Here is a 17,741-nt window from a genome sequence, read left to right on the forward strand (position 1 = left end):
AGCACCCTCCTCCATTACTAAAGGGAAGCAGCAACACCTCAATGTAAAACTTAAGCTTCAGAAAGGATGTCCCCCAAAATGTAAACAAATTGCCATACATCAGCAAATCAGAAGAGAGTTAGGCGTTAGAGCTTGCTTACGGAGATAATGGCATGGCTTTTTTTTTGCCATTGCTCAGAAGCAGCCCTTTTTACAGTAGTAGAGCCATATTGGCTGTAATTCTGAATGTAGTCTCAGAACCTAATAACGTAGAACACAGTCATTGTGTCGGCAAGGAAATTATTGACAAGGTGACATTTACCATCAGTTGCTGTGATGTAGGAAGCTGTAACTTCCTGTTATCAGTTTTGCAAAAAACAATACCAATATCTCAATATATTAAAGATTACTCACCACCAATCTGTGGCTGCCTTTTTAAATTAATAAGAGTGGGCAACCCCAGACTGATGATAGGTACTAAGTATTGCAAATACTGTATCTGCTATATAATTGTCTAAGGGTCACTTCCGTCTGTCACGGATATTCATTGGTCGCGGCCTCTGTCTGTCATGGAAATCCAAGTCGCTGATTAGTCGCGGCAAAATGCACACGACTATTGCCACAACCAATCAGCGACGGCCATAGTCTCGCAGCGAAATGGCCGCTGCTTTACTGCCCTGCAGTCAGCGCTGAGCGCTCACACAGGGTTAATGCCAGAGTTAACGGACCGTGGTGTAATGCTATTAACCCTGTGTGACCAACTTTTTACTATTGATGCTGCGTATGCAGCATCAATAGTAAAACGATCTAATGTTACAAATAATAATAAAAAAACAAGGTTATTCTCACCCTCCGACGTCGCCTGCTGTCCTCGGCAGTGCAAGCGGCCGCTTCCGGTGCCAAGGATGGTATGCGAGAAGGACCTGCCATGACGTCACGGTCATACCAACCCTGAGACCGGAAGCTACCGCGTGCACCGCACACAGGCGCCAGGACTTCAAAGGGTCTTCGGAAGGGGAGTATATGTTTATTTTTTATTTTAAGTCTTTATTAACCACGCATATAGTGCCCACATTGCTATATACTACGTGGGCTGTGTTACATACTGCGTGGGCTCTGTTATATACTACATCTCTGTGCTATGTATGATGTAGCTGGGCAATATACAACGTGACTGTGCAATATACAATGTGACTGTCCAATATACTACGTTGCTGTGCAATATACTATGTGCTCTGTGCTATATACTACTTAGCTGTGCAATATACTATGTGGCTGTGTCGGTTCTGTTATATACTACGTCGACTGTGCAATATACTACGTGGCTCTGTTATATACTATGATATATGACGTGACTATGTTATATACTACGTGGCTCTACAATATACTACGTGGCTCTGCTATATACTACGTGGTTGACCAATATACTTCGTGCCTGTGGAATATACTACGTAGCTGTGCAATACACTACGTGGCTATGTTATATACTACGTGGCTGTGTTACATACTACGTAGCTCTGTGATATACTACATCGGTTGTGTTATATACTATGTCACTGAGCAATATAGTACGTAGCCTGTGCTATATACTACCTGCATATTCTAGAATACCCGATACGTTAGAATCGGGCCACCATCTAGTAATTAATAAATGTCTACTGCTGCAACTTCAGATTCCCTACTCAAATTCACATTTTTCCATTTTGGGTGGTGAAAATATTATATTCAGCTTTGACATCTCTAAGGGTGCTTTCACACTGAGTTTAGGCATCTGTTGGTTGGTCCCATCGGGACTTAAGTCTTAAATTCCCTGCAAAATGGGATTCGGGCATATGAGCTGACAAGGTCAAATATTATAATGATGCCGAAAGAGCAAATGAGCGCTCCGTCATGCATAATTTTCAGGCATGTACACCTTCTAATAATAATGAAAATGAATTTTATTTCTATGGCGGTGACATATTCCACAGCACTTTACATTTTAGAGGGGACTTGTACATACAATAGACATTACAGCATAACAATAAGCACATAGATCAAAACAGATACCAAGAGGAATGAGGGCCCTGCTCGCAAACTTACAATCTATGAACTGGACACAGATATCCAGACACTCAGAATAAATGAGAACAACGTCCAATCCCGTGTGTAGAAATTGAAAAGATCTTTATTACGCCATGTAGAGAATACAGCATTTCAGCCTATAGCAGGTCTTCATCATATAACCTGCTATAGGTCAAGATACTGTATGCTTTACATGGAGGAATAAAGTTCTTTTCAATTTCTATAAACGGGATTGGACACTGTTCTCATTTATTCTGACTGCTGCTACTTTTCCAAGTGGGTTCCTTTGATCGAGAGCCGGCATCCATACTTAGTGAGTGCTGTCAGCCTTTCTTTTATGTGTCCAGACACCCAAACACTGTCTACTATGTGCACAGTTTGATCAAATTATGAGAGCCCATCTGCCGGCCAAAAGGCAACCACTTATGATTGGAACTTGCAATATCAGACTCATCGCTCCTGGCTGTAGGCCTACAAATTTAAAGGAAAGAAAGGATCCAGCTCTTATTTAACACAGCGTTGATCAAACTCTGCAACAAGCACATCAGTTTTATAAATGTGATTGTTATTTGTATTTGCATGTAGCACCTGAATATTTAATTTTGCCAATTTATACTGTACATTTTGGCTAAGTGACAGCACCCATACTGTGGGAAAAATAAGTATTTGATACACTGCCGATTTTGGAAGTTTTCCCACAATAAAAGGAATAGAGCTGTCTAATTTTTATCATAGGTACACTTCAACTGTGAGAGACAATCTAAGGGTGCATGTCCACTGTCCGGATTACATCCGGATTAGCTGCAGATTGAACGCTGCATACAACCCGCAGCATCCAGATGTTACAGCATAGTGGAGGGGATTTTATGAAATCTGTCGCCGCAAGGTAAATAACAGGGCCCTATGTATAGGGTGCAGAGATTCCGGATGTGTGCAATGAACACATCTGGAATCACCGCTCGTACAGAAGGGGGCGGCGCTTTGGGTGGAGCGGGTTTTCCGCTCCGTCCAAAGCGCCATGAATCCAGACAGTAGAGACGCACCCTATAGATAAAAAACAAACAAACAGAAAATTACATTGTATGATTTTAAATAATTAAATTCCATGTTATTGCATGAAATATGCATTTGATCACCTACCAACCAGCACCACACTCAATCACATTCCAACTTCTCCACCTAGCCCAAGACAAAAAGATCTGTCCAAGGAGACCTGGGACAAAATTGTAGACCTGCACAAGGCTGGGATGGGCTACAAGACAATAGGCAAGCAGTTTGGTGAGAAGGAATGGAAGAAACACAAGATGACTGTCAATCTTCCTCCGTCTGGGGCTCCATGCAAGAACTCGCCTCATAGGGTAAAGGTACCTTCACACTAAGCGACGCTGCAGCGATCCAGACAACGATCCGGATCGCTGCAGCGTCGCTGTTTGGTCGCTGGAGAGCTGTCACACAGACAGCTCTCCAGCGACCAACGATGCCGGTAACCAGGGTAAACATCGGGTTACTAAGCGCAGGGCCGTGCTTAGTAACCCGATGTTTACCCTGGATACCATCCTAAAAGTAAAAAAAACAAACGCTTCATACTTACCTCCCGCTGTCTGTCCCCGGCGCTCTGCTTCTCTGTACTGGCTGTGAGCACAGCGGCCGGAAAGCAGAGCGGTGACGTCACCGCTCTGCTTTCCGGCCGCTGTGCTCACAGTGAGTGCAGGAAAGCACAGCGCCGGAGGACAGACAGCGGAAGGTAAGTATGAAGCGTTTGTTTTTTTTACTTTTAGGATGGTATCCAGGGTAAACATCGGGTTACTAAGTGCGGCCCTGCGCTTAGTAACCCGATGTTTACCCTGGTTACCAGCGAAGACATCGCTGAATCGGTGTCACACACGCCGATTCAGCGATGTCAGCGGGAGAGCCAGCGACCAAAGAAAGTGCTGGCCCTCTAGCCCCGACCAACGACATCACAGCAGGATTCTGATCGCTGCTGCGTGTCAAACTGAACGATATCGCTAGCGAGGACGCTGCAACGTCACGGATCGCTAGCGATATCGTTTAGTGTGAAGGTACCTTAAGGATGATTCTGAGAAAGGTCAGGAATCAGCCCAGAACTACATGGGAGGACCTGGTCAATGACCTGAAGAGAGCTGGGAGCTGCAGTGTGTGAATACTTGGTCAAGAATAGAGATAAGCGAATATTTCAATGCTCGGTTCGGAGTACGATCGCCGAATTTGCAATATTCGCTGAACATTACAGAACGCCATTCATGTCAATGGGAGGCAAAAACAAACGCATGCACAACACCTTACACCTTATAATGGCCACAAATGCTGCCAAAACACATAAAAAAAGGGAAAGACACCAGGAAAGTGGCCTCAATTTACCCATAGTACAAATTGTAGCATGGCACTGCAGAATCAGCCAGGCATGAGGTTCTGGGGTCTAGGACAGCATTTAGAGCTTTCAATTGAATGTCAAAGTAAGATGAGGTGAGTGAGGGATCGGTGTAGACCTCCTTTGCTGGGAGCCCTGATACCACATGCAAACCCTCTACCTGCCTTCTTACTGAGACACACTCAGGTGGCACAAATATCTGTTTTGTAGACTACAATTGTCAGTTCAAGGAGGTAGAGGCCTCACGGTTTCAGAGGCTTACTGCTCCAGGCAACACGCATGAAGGAGACCCAACCAGGAGTATGCACATTTCCAAAAATTATTGGCAGACACCACCAAAGTGGCATCAATTTCACAACAGTAGAAATAGTAAAATAGGTACCGACGGGTCTTCCACTATGCCCAAATCCAGCAGATGGACACTCAAGTAGGAGTGTTCACATTTTAAAAAATGAGGTCCTGACACCACCAAAGTGGAATAAATATCACGAGAATAAGAATTGGGACCGACTTGTCTTCCACTACAGCTAACCCAGCAGATGTAGACCAACCATGATGGTTCACATTTCCACAAATTTGTGTTAACATCAACAGCAACCACAGCAGGCTCAGAAGCCGCACTATAGAAATAACAGAGTGAAGTTACATGACATTAATACATCACGCTAAAAAATACAATATCGCCTAGTCTGTACAGTCTGCGACTGGGGTGCAAAAGGTCTTGGAGATCCATGACTTGTTTATCTTGATGAAAGTTAGGCGGTCTACACTTTCAGGGGACAGCCGGCTGCGCTTATTCGTGAGGACACCACCAGCAGCACAGAAGACATGTTCTGAGAGAACGCTGCCTGCTGGGCACGATAAAACCTCTAAAGTGTGTGAGGTGAGCTCAGGTAACTCATCCAGTTTGGAAGACCAAAATGTGAAAAGGTCCAAACCCTCCGATGGTATTGATATTCAGCTCTAGATACTCCTGCACCATTTTCTCCATTCGTTCACCACGTGTAAGACTTTGACACTTTTTTATACCAGCACAACAGAGTCCAAGGACTCACAGAAATTGCTTCTTCAACTTACACCACTGCTGCTGCTGCTAATGTTTTGGCGTTGATGAATTGACGTGCTGGAGGTTGGAAGTCTAGAGCTGTGATGTGAACTGTGTGTTTCACTGCTATCTTGGGGAAAAGCTCCCTTAAGGTTGTGTAAAAGTGTGATTCGATACTCCAGCATTCCCGGGTCACTTTTCAGGGTGGGAAGCATCTGGCAAAATTTGGTTTTATAATGTGGATCAAAGAGAGTGGCAAACCAGTAGTCAGCAGTATTCCTAATCATTAGTGATGAGCGAGTGTACTCATTGCTTGGGTTTTCCAGAGCATGCTTGGGTGATCTCCGAGTATTTGTTAGTGTTCGGAGATTAAGTTTTCATCGCCACAGCTGAATGATTTACTGCTCCTAGACAGCTTGATTACATGTGAGGATTCCCTAGCAACCCCCACATGTACTCAGGCTGGGTAGTAGCTGTAAATCATTCATCTGAGGTGATGAAAACTTAATCTCTGAGCACTAACAAATACTCGGAGATCACCCGAGCGTGCTCAGGAAAACCCAAGCAACGAGTACACTCGCTCATCACTACTAATCATAACTATATGGGGATCATGTTGCAGATAGTGCAGCAACAAGGCACTCATATGTCGGGCTCAACCATGAGGTCCAAGCCCATGCTGTGTTGGTGGCTGGGTAAAAATGATGCTTGTTTCCTCCGTCCCTTTTCACCAACCACGAACAACAGAAAGGGGAGGTTTATCCAGTCTGGATTTTCGAGACCATGGTATCTCTTCGGCATCCTCCTCTGCTTCCTCCTCTTCTTCTGGGCCCACCATTCAAAGTCTGCTCCAGCATATAGATGACCGGAACAGTGAAGCTGATGACAGCATCGTCAGCGCTAACCAGTTTAGTAGCAATTTCAAAACTGAGTAGAATGGTGCAGAGGTCCTTAATCTGTGCCCACTCCGTAAACATGATATGCTCCATGCCCATACTGCTTTGGCCCAGGTTATACGACATGATAGGGCTCATTGTTGCTGCCACAGTTGCTGCAACATCTGCAGAGTGGAATTTCACCGTGTCGGCACATCACATATCAACCTATCGCGGCGGCCATTTTCCCAAAGCCGAGTTTGCATCTCGGCTTTGGGAAAATGGCCGCCGCGATCTCTAATGCGCACGCGCGGCATCCCGCGGCCATTTTCCTGAAGCCCCGTGCAGCAGAGCACTCCATCTGCGCACGCGCGGCCCCAGGAAGATGGCCGCCCCCACCGATGCAAGGGATTACAGCGCAGATCGCGCGCTGTGTCTTCACGTGGGCGCAGGGAAGTCGGAACTCTGGACATGCGCACACCACTACGCCACCAACGGAAAGCTGGGGAAGAAAAGAGCGCTGTGAACACGCCCACCTGACCAGACCAGCCTGATTGACAGGCGAAAACGGCGACTTTGGTAATGTATTTCTCAGCATACATGGGGAATCAGGGTACACTACATACACTATAGTAACGCACAGCGCAGGCCCTATTTAACAGTATTTATAGCTCAATCTCAAAAAATGGGGTGACAGGTTCCCTTTAAGGCAGAGGTTGAGGGCACAGGTGGAGGCCCTAAGGATGCAGAAGCAGCAGAGGAAGTGTTACCAGCAGAGGTTTGTCCTGCAGGCCTTGGGAATTGCAAGACTTGTGGAGCAGTGCCTGCCCCCACAGCCACCAGAGTCACACAGTGCCCAGTCAGTGAGATGTAACGCCCTTGGCCATGCTTACTCGTCCAAGTGTCTGTGGTGAAATGCACCCTGGCAGACAGATTTAGTCAAGCATGGGTGATGTTGTCTGTGACATTCTGGTGTAGCGCAGGCACAGCTTTCTTAGAAAAGTAATGGCGACTGGGCAATTGGTACTGGGAAACTGCGGCAGCCATCAGCTTTTGGAAACCGTCTGTATCTACCAGGCAGAAAGGCAGCATTTCTGTAGCCAACAGATTGTAGATGGTGGAGTTCAACCTCTTAGCTTTGTCATGCGTAACATAGTAACATAGTTAGTAAGGCCGAAAAAAGACATTTGTCCATCCAGTTCAGCCTATATTCCATCATAATAAATCCCCAGATCTACGTCCTTCTACAGAACCTAATAATTGTATGATACAATATTGTTCTGCTCCAGGAAGACATCCAGGCCTCTCTTGAACCCCTCGACTGAGTTCGCCATCACCACCTCCTCAGGCAAGCAATTCCAGATTCTCACCGCCCTAACAGTAAAGAATCCTCTTCTATGTTGGTGGAAAAACCTTCTATCCTCCAGACGCAAAGAATGCCCCCTTGTGCCCGTCACCTTCCTTGGTATAAACAGATCCTCAGCGAGATATTTGTATTGTCCCCTTATATACTTATACATGGCTATTAGATCGTGTCAGGATTCCCCTGATCGCTGCCACCAATTCGTCACGATTTACACCGTGACCGTCACCCCTACATCACGGGTCGGGGTGACTTTGGGCCAACAGACGGCTCTCACATGTGCAGGGGGGATTATCTTAGTTATCCCTCCACTGCTAACAATGCGATGAGAAAACACACACAAGGTTATTGACCTCTTAGTTTACAGCAGGGGCTTATTGTAGGTATCCCACTGCTTTTCAATATACCACGAACTGCAGGGATTTATGTACATCCCGCTTACAGTTCCACTTAAAACTTGCAGCTCTCTGGCGCCCCCCTTACTCTCAGGTCAGATTAGGTACTGCCCCCTGGGTAATTAGTCGCCAGAAAGGCTGCCTGCTATGTACTGGCTATTGGGCACGCTGCAGCGACGCGATAAACTACTCCCACTTAGGCAAGATCAATAATTATCAACGCCGCAGTCACTATAACGCCACCCAACTACCCAGTACAAAATGTATGCTGCCACCAGCTTCGATTAAACGGGTCCGAAGCTAACCCAACACAACAGTAGCGTTTTTTCCCTTCAGAAGACTTAGGGTACGGTTTAGAACAGGAGAATGAACTAATATTAAATATTATAGCCCATAAAAATTAGGCAGTGCTTTATCAAAAATATTTTATAAAGATGTTACAAATGAGACAATTGCAAATATGTACACGGTAATTAGAACATAAAGGGAATAAAGGAGAAAAGCTAACACTCACATGTTCAAAGCATGGCAGGCACCCAGGCTAGTGCAGTTTTCCATAAGTCCCAGTTCATGGGATGTGCTCAGCTCTTCCAGGAAAATAGGACAAGAAGAATGAGCTGGGGATGTGGGCAGACAGTTATAGTGTTCTACAGTTCTAGACAGTTATAGCACAGCCTGTAACATCCCAGAAAGGGGGTGGATCACCTCGTCCCTCCTACCTCTTCAGTTAACTCATTTTATCCTAATCTATATCTACTTTCGATAACTCCGCTACAAAACATGTCATAGTCATAACAAACCCATCATTCATCTCGGATTAACGTGAGCATTCTAATGAGATCAAATATGTCCTATCTGGGATACATATTTACAGAGAAAACCCTACTTCTTTACCAGATGGAGTTAGAAGCCCGTGTTTCGAGCGATGTATAGATCCTCCGATAGACTCAAACAATATATATTTTCGTGCTTGGAATGTAAACGGTCGGCCTAATATCTTAGAAAAACTAAACAAAGAACTTCTATGGATTTCTGGAAGTTTCTAGTTCACTTATAGCTGGACAAGAGCTTACACGGCAGAAAATGCTGTCGTAAATACCTTTCGGCCATAAAACTCCGACACTCTCTGAGAAGGAAAGCCAGGAATTTGAAGCTACAAATTGTTGCAGTATCCCTCCAAGAAGGGGGGCTTAGCCCACGCAGGCTAGCAAGAGAACGACTTATGATATTTCATACCATATCGTGACAGATCGCCCCTCAGTCGTCTTTTTTCTAGACTAAATAATCCTAATTTCGCTAATCTATCTGGGTATTGTAGTCCTCCCATCCCCTTTATTAATTTTGTTGCCCTCCTTTGTACTCTTTCTAGTTCCATTATATCCTTCCTGAGCACCGGTGCCCAAAACTGGACACAGTACTCCATGTGCGGTCTAACTAGGGATTTGCACAGAGGCAGTATAATGCTCTCATCATGTGTATCCAGACCTCTTTTAATGCACCCCATGATCCTGTTTGCCTTGGCAGCTGCTACCTGGCACTGGCTGCTCCAGGTAAGTTTATCATTAACTAGGATCCCCAAATCCTTCTCCCTGTCAGATTTACCCAGTGGTTTCCCGTTCAGTGTGTAATGGTGATATTGATTCCTTCTTCCCATGTGTATAACCTTACATTTATCATTGTTAAACCTCATCTGCCACCTTTCAGCCCAAGGAGGAAGGAGGAAACAATCTTTTATGTGACTAGAATGGCAAAACTGTGGGCAGGCTGCTGTGCTGAGAGAGGGGGAGTACGGTGAACCAGTTAAACTGCTGGACCATGAAGAGGTGCAGGTGGAGATGTTACGGTGGATTGCAAACGTTGTTGTGTGCTTGTTCTCGGAGATAGGTCTAAAACAGCAGGCATGTGCGTATCTGTTACAGCTGACAGCAGGCTCTCTGTCAGTGTGACTGGAGCATGTAAAGAACCAGAGGTTCTGCGGTCAAAGACCTGCGTCTCAATAGTTGGCAAGGTTACAGAGGAGGAGTAAGAAGCAGTAGATGCAATTGATGGGGCTGGTGGTTGTTGAAGTCCACATTTAGCACAGTGGGATTCCCAGAGTAATGAATGTTGATTGTGCATGTGAAGGTTCATACAAGTATTAGTCGAATTATTGCACTTTTTACCCCCACTCAGTTTTGTTTGTTTTTTTCAAAGTTGGCAGATGACATGAGTTGGCTCATCCTTTGCAGTATCAAAAAGGCCCAGGCTAGGCAACCCTTGCATTCCCCTGCGAGATGCAGACCCACGGATGCTGCTGGTCACAAACACAGTTGAGGCTGAGGATTCATTGCTCGTCATGGCTGCGTCACTACGTGTCTGCGACGTACGACAACGCAACCTCGTCTTCAGCCTCAGATTACCTACTCAGCTGTGTGCCTCTATGTTCATGCCAACTGGGATCTAACACCTCATCATCATCCTCGCCCTTGGAGTCACCCTCCTCCTCTTCCTGCCCTAACAGCACAGTACAGTCCGTGTGAGCCACAGATATCCAAGTCTCATCACGATCACCTACCCCATCAGGATCACCTACCCCCAAGGTGTTAAAGTCTGATAAAGAGGCTCAGGATGCTGCTCGGACCCTACTTCGTCCTGCCCCGTATTCAAGGTAAAAAAAAATTTTGGACATCGGTGCAGATTTCCTCCTCTTGACTCAGTGAAGCTTCTGAGTACACTTCTGATGACCATGGCATAGATTGTGCAAACAGATCTTCAGACTTACTCATCTTTGGTTCCATACAGTCAGTTGTATGGCTGGAGAGTTGGGATGCGGGGGAAAGCAAGGGGAATTTGGGTGCCACCTCTGTGGACTGTACTGGGTGTGATTTTGAGGTAAAGGAAGAGGAAGAGAGCCAACTTGAAGCTGCGCTTGCTATCCACTCCAGCATATGCTCTTTCAGGACCTCATCGACAAGGCATACTGCTGTGTGTCTGCCAAAGAAAGGTAGTGGAGTAGCCCGTCCAGTAACAGATGTCTTTGCATAGGACGTGACATTGTTGGTTCACTAGTGCTTTCACTAACCTTACCACCTGCCCCACGTACACCAAGCCTAATTCCCCTTCCACCATGGCCTCGCTTTTTCCCAGGCATGTTGCTCAGATAGTGTGGTAGGAGCACAGTATTCGCAGTAAAAATTTGATTTTAAACTCTGCACCACCTCTGCAAACAGCTGAATTTCCACGTCAGTAAATTCCAAGGTGAAATACGGCATGCTGCATCGCATTAGTTACAGAAGAAAGAATTGTTTGAGTGTGAATTATTATTAATTTATATATCACCATTAATTCCATGGTGCTGTACATGAGAAGGGGTTACATCAAAATACAAATATCACTTACAGTAAACAAAACTAACAATGACAGACTGATGCAGAGGGAAGAGGACCCTGCCTTTGCGGGCTTACATTCTACAGGATTATGGGGAACGAGACAGTAGGTCGAGGGTTGCAGTAGCTCCGATGGTGTTGAGGTGGCCGTGAGGTCATAACAGGTTGGGTTTTCAGGTTTCTTTTGAAGGATCCAAATGTGGTGGATAACCGGACGTGTTGAATGAGGCCTGTATGAGAAAGAAGTTACACTACAAACCATTTGAAAGTCAGATGTCCCCTACTTTATGGCGTTCGGAACACAAGAATTTTTGGTGGCCTCTGGATCAGGCCTCTACAACACACTAGATGCTACAAACTAATTGAATGTGAGGTGTCCCCTAACAAAATGACAAAGTGTGATAAGGCGGGCTGTCTAACGTTCTGAAACTGAAACATTTTATACATTTTTTTTAATGTGCCTTAGGTCTTCAGACAGTTTTAGATCACCACAGCACTAAATGACAAGGTGGGATACAGCAGACTGTTTCACATTTAGCTAGTGAAAAAATATTATCTAGAATGCTATACTCGTGCATGGAGCACAATGTAAGCAGTACACAACACACTTGTATGATATGTGCCCTGCTGGCTTTGTCTGTGGACCTTAGTAATGGGCAAAAAAAAATAAAAAATGCTGGAAGGTAAATTTAACAGCCACCCTGGACACTACCTAGCTACACTGCCTGACTGATATACAACCACCTAGCTAACTAGCTAAAATCTTGCTGCTAACACTACCAGCGTCAGGAGCAGCCTCTCTGCGCTGTTACAGTGGCTAAATGGCACAAAAACAAGATGTCCGCTCTATATACGGACAGGGACATGTGATATCAGCAGCCAATGACACAAGCCGTGGTGTAAGGACATTGTGGATGTTTCCTGCGTCCTGATAGGCTAGTCACAATGTGCACACAAAGTTAGGGGGGAAAAAATACTGTTTACAAGAACGCCGGCCTCCGAGCTCTGCAATCCCCCTCCCCTCAGAAAATACGTGCCAATCGCTAATGATACATCACCATTATCATTGCTAAAGTGCCAAAACTAATTTTGTGGCAACGCAAATATTTTCCAGCACTTTTTCCCGAATGTTACCGATTTTTCTTGATTTTAGAAAATTTTGCTCGGGTTTCTGATCACAAATCCAAATTTGCCATATTCGTGCCAAATTTACGTTTGATGATCGTTTTCTGAAAAAGTTTACTCATGACTAATCAAAGACTACAGGAAATGTCTGACCTCTGAAATTGCAAAGAAATGTTTCTGAACCAAATATTAAGTTCTGTTTCTCTATTGTATTAAATACTTATTACATGGAATAAAATGCAAATTAATTATGTAAAAATCATACAGTGTGATATTTTGGATTTACCGTATATACTAGAGTGTAAGTCGACCCCCTAATTTTGCCACAAAAAAACTGGGAAAACTTAATGACTCGAGTATAAGCCTAGGGTGGAAAATGCAGCAGCTTGTTAAATATTAATTATTACTGTAATTGAATTATTCTCAATTCTGTACTGAGCACATTGCTTCTTGCTGAGACTCAAAAGCTATTTCTGTGTATGTAGCTCAGAGTATAAGTTAACACCATATACAGAGGACACGTGGTCTGTAGGAAACATATATAAACGTCTCTTAGGAGGGTGTGGGGGCCTTTTGTCACGTGGGACTGTCGCCCCTGCCTTCACCGTCATTTTCCATGGACGTCGGACAAAGAAGCAACAGCTGTTAGCCATGCTATGATTCTACTCCATGCCATGATGACCTTCAAACTTCACACAGACAGACGACTTTTACCATTCAAACTTTGGGAAAGATGAGTATCAAGTGCTGATATCTACTCATGGACAATCTGTTCATAACTATTTCATCTACTTTTATGTTTTGCTGCAATGTGGTTTTCCTGTGGATAATTCAATAAACCACTATACTTTTCATCAGAATATCATGACATTTTTCTTTAAGACTAAGCACCTGGTGAATAGTCCTGATTAAATATATGTGCGAAATAACCATTTTTAACACAGCTACCAGTAAATTTCAAAAATAAAAATAGGTACCAATAAAAGTAAAATGAATTGAGATGTCAGTAGGTTAAGTGTTTTTGAATATCCATATTGAATCAGGAGCCCCATATAATGCTCCATACAGTTAATGATGGGTCCCATAAGATGCTCCATACAGTTCATGACGGGCCCCATAAGATGCTCCATATTAAAATATGCCCCATGTAATGCTGCACAAAGGTTAATAATGGACCCATAAGATGCTCCATAGACACATTTGCCCCATACAGTACTGCATAAAGGTTCATAAGGGTCCCATAAGATGCTACATACAGACATTTGCCCCATATAATGCTGCACAAATGCAGATTATGGCCCCATAAGATGCTCCATACAGACATCTGCCCCATACAATGCTGCACAAATGCAGATTATGGCCCCATAAGATGCTCCATAAAGATATTTGCCCCACATAGTGCTCCACAAATGGTGATTATGGCCCCATAAGATGCTCCATAAAGATATTTGCCCCATATAGTGCTCCACAAATGGTGATTATGGCCCCATAAGATGCTCCATAAAGATATTTGCCCCATATAGTGCCCCATAAGATGCTCCATAAAGATATTTGCCCCGTATAATGCTGCACAAATGGTGATTATGGCCCCATAAGATGCTGCATAGACACATTTGCCCCATATAATGCTGCACATGGCCCCATTAGATGTTCCATAGACTATTATGCCCTATATGCTGTTGAGACAGCACTCCCCTCTCGTCGCTCAGGCCCCCGGCACTTGCAATATTCACCTGTTCTCGTGCCGCTGTGTCTTCGGCGTCCTCTGCACTAACGTTCAGGCAGAGGGTGCGGACTAACCACGTAATCACACCCTCTGACCTGAGCGTCACTGCAGAGGACGCGGAAGACAGAGCGGCGCCCGGAACGAGGACAGGTGAATATCGCACAGTGCTCCCCCTCCCCATTATACTCACCTGCTCACGGAGTGGTCCCTGCACATCCCTGGTTCTCTGGGCGCTGACAGCTTCTTCCAGGGTTGAGCGGTCACCGTTACCGCTCATTACTGTAATGAATATGCGGCTCCACCCCAATGGGAGTGGAGTCTGGTCCATATTCATTACTGTAATGAGCGGTACAACGTGACAGCTCGACGCTGGAAGATGCTGTCAGTGCCCGGAGAACCAGGGACTGCGCCGGGAGCAGGTGAGTATGTCAGTCGCCACTCGCCCGCCGACCCCCTTGGGACAATGATTCGAGTATAAGCCAAGAGGGGCACTTTTAGCCTAAAAAAATGGGCTAAAAATCTCAGTTTATACTCGAGTATATACGGTATTTATTTTTTAAGATTCTGTCTCTCAGAGTTGAAGTGTACATACGATAAAAATTACAGACCACTCTATTCTTTGTAGGTGGGAAAACTTGCAAAATCGATAGTGTATCAAGTACTTATTTTATCAAGTACTTATTTTCCCCACAGGACTTGGTTGAGCACTGCTTCCCCCTTTGGTCCAATACTTCAGTTAAAGTTCCATTCCATCTGCCTTTTAAATTTGTGTATCCTGGCCTTGGAAGTATCAGGCTTTTTGCACACATTGCGGATTTTGATGCATTTCCGCAGCGTTTCTGGACGCACGGAATTGCATCCAATCTGCAGTGTAGTGCACAAGCAATGTTAGTCAATGGGAAATTAACAATTTGTGTGCACATGCTGCGGAAAAAAAGCGCAGATTTGCAGCATTTTATTTTCCGCAGCAGATCAATTCTTTTTGCGCAACTGCAGTGTTTCTGCACCCATTGACTTCCATTTATTCAGTGAAATCTGCAGGTTTAAAAAGATCTAAGGTTTTGCTGCGGAGTTGAGTGTGAGAAACGCTGAAGATCGGGAGGAGGAAGAGTGTGTGTGTGTGCGTGCGTCTGAGTGTCTGTGTGTGTGCGTGCGTCTGAGTGTCTGTGTGTGTATGTGTGTCTGTCTGTCTGTCTGCCTGTGTCTGTGAGTGTGTGCGTCGGCAGGCATCGTCCGATGGGACTACTAGTCCCATCCAGCTTTGCCTTCTACAGTTATAGGGATAATGGTGTGCACTCAGGTCAGGGACAAGCAGGTGCTGGTAAAACGGACCGTGTGGTCCAGTTAATCCAAATAGAGAAAAATTACCGCACACAATACTGGTATGATGCGAAAAAAGGTATATGCCAGGTATGAAACCTGGCATATACCTTTTTTCGCATCATACCAGTATTGTGTGCGGTAATTTTTCTCTATTTGCCTTCTACAGTGACAGCTAGCCAATGATGTGACAGCAGTAGTCCCATCATCCGGCTATTGTTTTCAAGAGTAAAGGAAAAAAAAAAACACACACACACACACACTCACAATACAGCCAATCCCCGACTCCCTCATCACCTGTAGAAAAAAAAAAAAATATATATATACACCGTATATACTCGAGTATAAGCCGACCCGAGTATAAGCCGACCCCCCTAATTTTGCCACAAAAAACTGGGAAAACTTATTGACTCGAGTATAAGCCTAGGGTAGGAAATGCAGCAGCTACCCGTGAATTTCAAAAATAAAAATAGATGCTCCATACCGTTCATTATTGCCCCATAGATGCTCCATATAAAGCTGTGCCACATATAATGCTCTGCACCGTTCATTATGGCCCCATAGATGCTCCATATAAAGCTGTGCCACATATAATGCTCTGCACCGTTCATTATGGCCCCATATAAAGCTGTGCCCCATATAGAATGCTCTGCACCGTTCATTATGGCCCCATAGATGCTCCTTATCAAGCTGTGCCATATAGAATGCTGCTGCTGCAATAAAAAACAAAACAAAAAAAAACACTCACCTTTCTTGCTCAGGACGCCGGCGCTTTCAATATTTACCTGCTTCTCGTGCGGCTCCGTCTCCAGCACTGACGCTCAGCAGAGGGCGCGCACTGACTACGTCACTGCACCCTCTAACCTGAGCGTCACTGCCAGAGGACGCTGGAGACGGAGCAGCACCGGAGCGAGGAGCAGGTAAATATCGCGCAGGGCTCCCCTCCCCGTATACTTACCTGCTCCCGACGCGGTCCCTGCAGTCCCTGCTTCTCCTGGCGCTGCATCTTCTTGCTGTATTGAGCGGTCACAGTTACCGCTCATTTTCAGTTATGAATATGCGGCTCCACCTCTATGGGAGGTGGAGCCGCATATTCATTTCTGTAATGAGCGGTACCATGTGACCGCTCAATACAGGAAGAAGATGCAGCGCTGGAAGCAGGGACTGCGCCAGAGCAGGTAAGTATAACTAGATAGCCCCCGCTCCCCCTCACCTGCCGACCCTAGGGTATGACTAGAGTATAAGCCGAGAGGGAGACTTTCAGCCCAAAAAAATGGGCTGAAAATCTCGGCTTATACTCGAGTATATACGGTATATAAAATAAACCAACAGTATACTCCCTGTTCTGACAATCTATTTAATAACGAGTGTCCCATGACGATCTCCCGTGAAGAGCTGTCACATCGACAGATGTAACCACTCTCCAGGACTCCGGTGATACAATGATGGAAGGTATCCTTCCGCAATGTATCACTTCGCCGTCAGAGGTCGCTGTCACTTACGGCACCGCTGCATGGGAAAATTCTCACCCTGCAGTGCCGTAAAGTAAGAGCCTGAACTCCATTGAGCCCTCAGTGATAACACTGCAGGAGCCATTGTCTCCTGTCAGTGTGTCACTGGAGGCCCTGTAGAGCGGTCACATCTCCTGAAGTGACTGCACTATTGGGAATATCATAATTGGACACTCGTTATTAAATGGACTACAGCAGACCAGGGAGTATTTGTGTTGGTTTATTTTTTTTGCACGAGATCGAGAGTGTCGCATGAACTAGCTGTACAACAAATATGAGAAAAATGTGTGGTGTTTTATTTCATTAAAATACTTTATTCTGGCTATGAGTTTATTTAACCCTTTACCAACTATAGAATTAGTAATGGACACCTCTCCATTACTAAGCCGGCTTGAAGTCACCTTACAATTCAAAGGTGACATCAACCCCACAAATATTACCCCATATGCCACCGCTACAGGGCAGTCGGAAGAGAGAGGCTAAGTGCCGGAATTAGCGCATTTCTTGGGCAGCTGTGTGCTGGTGTTTGTAGCCGGAGGGGGGGCCAATATCCATGGTCCCTTCCTAGGCTATGAATATCAGCC

The 17,741-nt window shown here is 45.1% G+C and overlaps 1 protein-coding gene across 2 annotated transcripts in view; it reads right to left on the minus strand.

Annotated features, from left to right (window-relative positions):
• Positions 1 to 17,741, minus strand: part of RPS6KA1 (ribosomal protein S6 kinase A1) — a 356,285-nt gene that overhangs the window by 103,761 nt on the left and 234,783 nt on the right. The window lies entirely within an intron of this gene.

Source organism: Ranitomeya imitator, chromosome 3 (genome assembly GCF_032444005.1).
Source record: "Ranitomeya imitator isolate aRanImi1 chromosome 3, aRanImi1.pri, whole genome shotgun sequence".
Taxonomy (NCBI): Eukaryota; Metazoa; Chordata; class Amphibia; order Anura; family Dendrobatidae; genus Ranitomeya; species Ranitomeya imitator.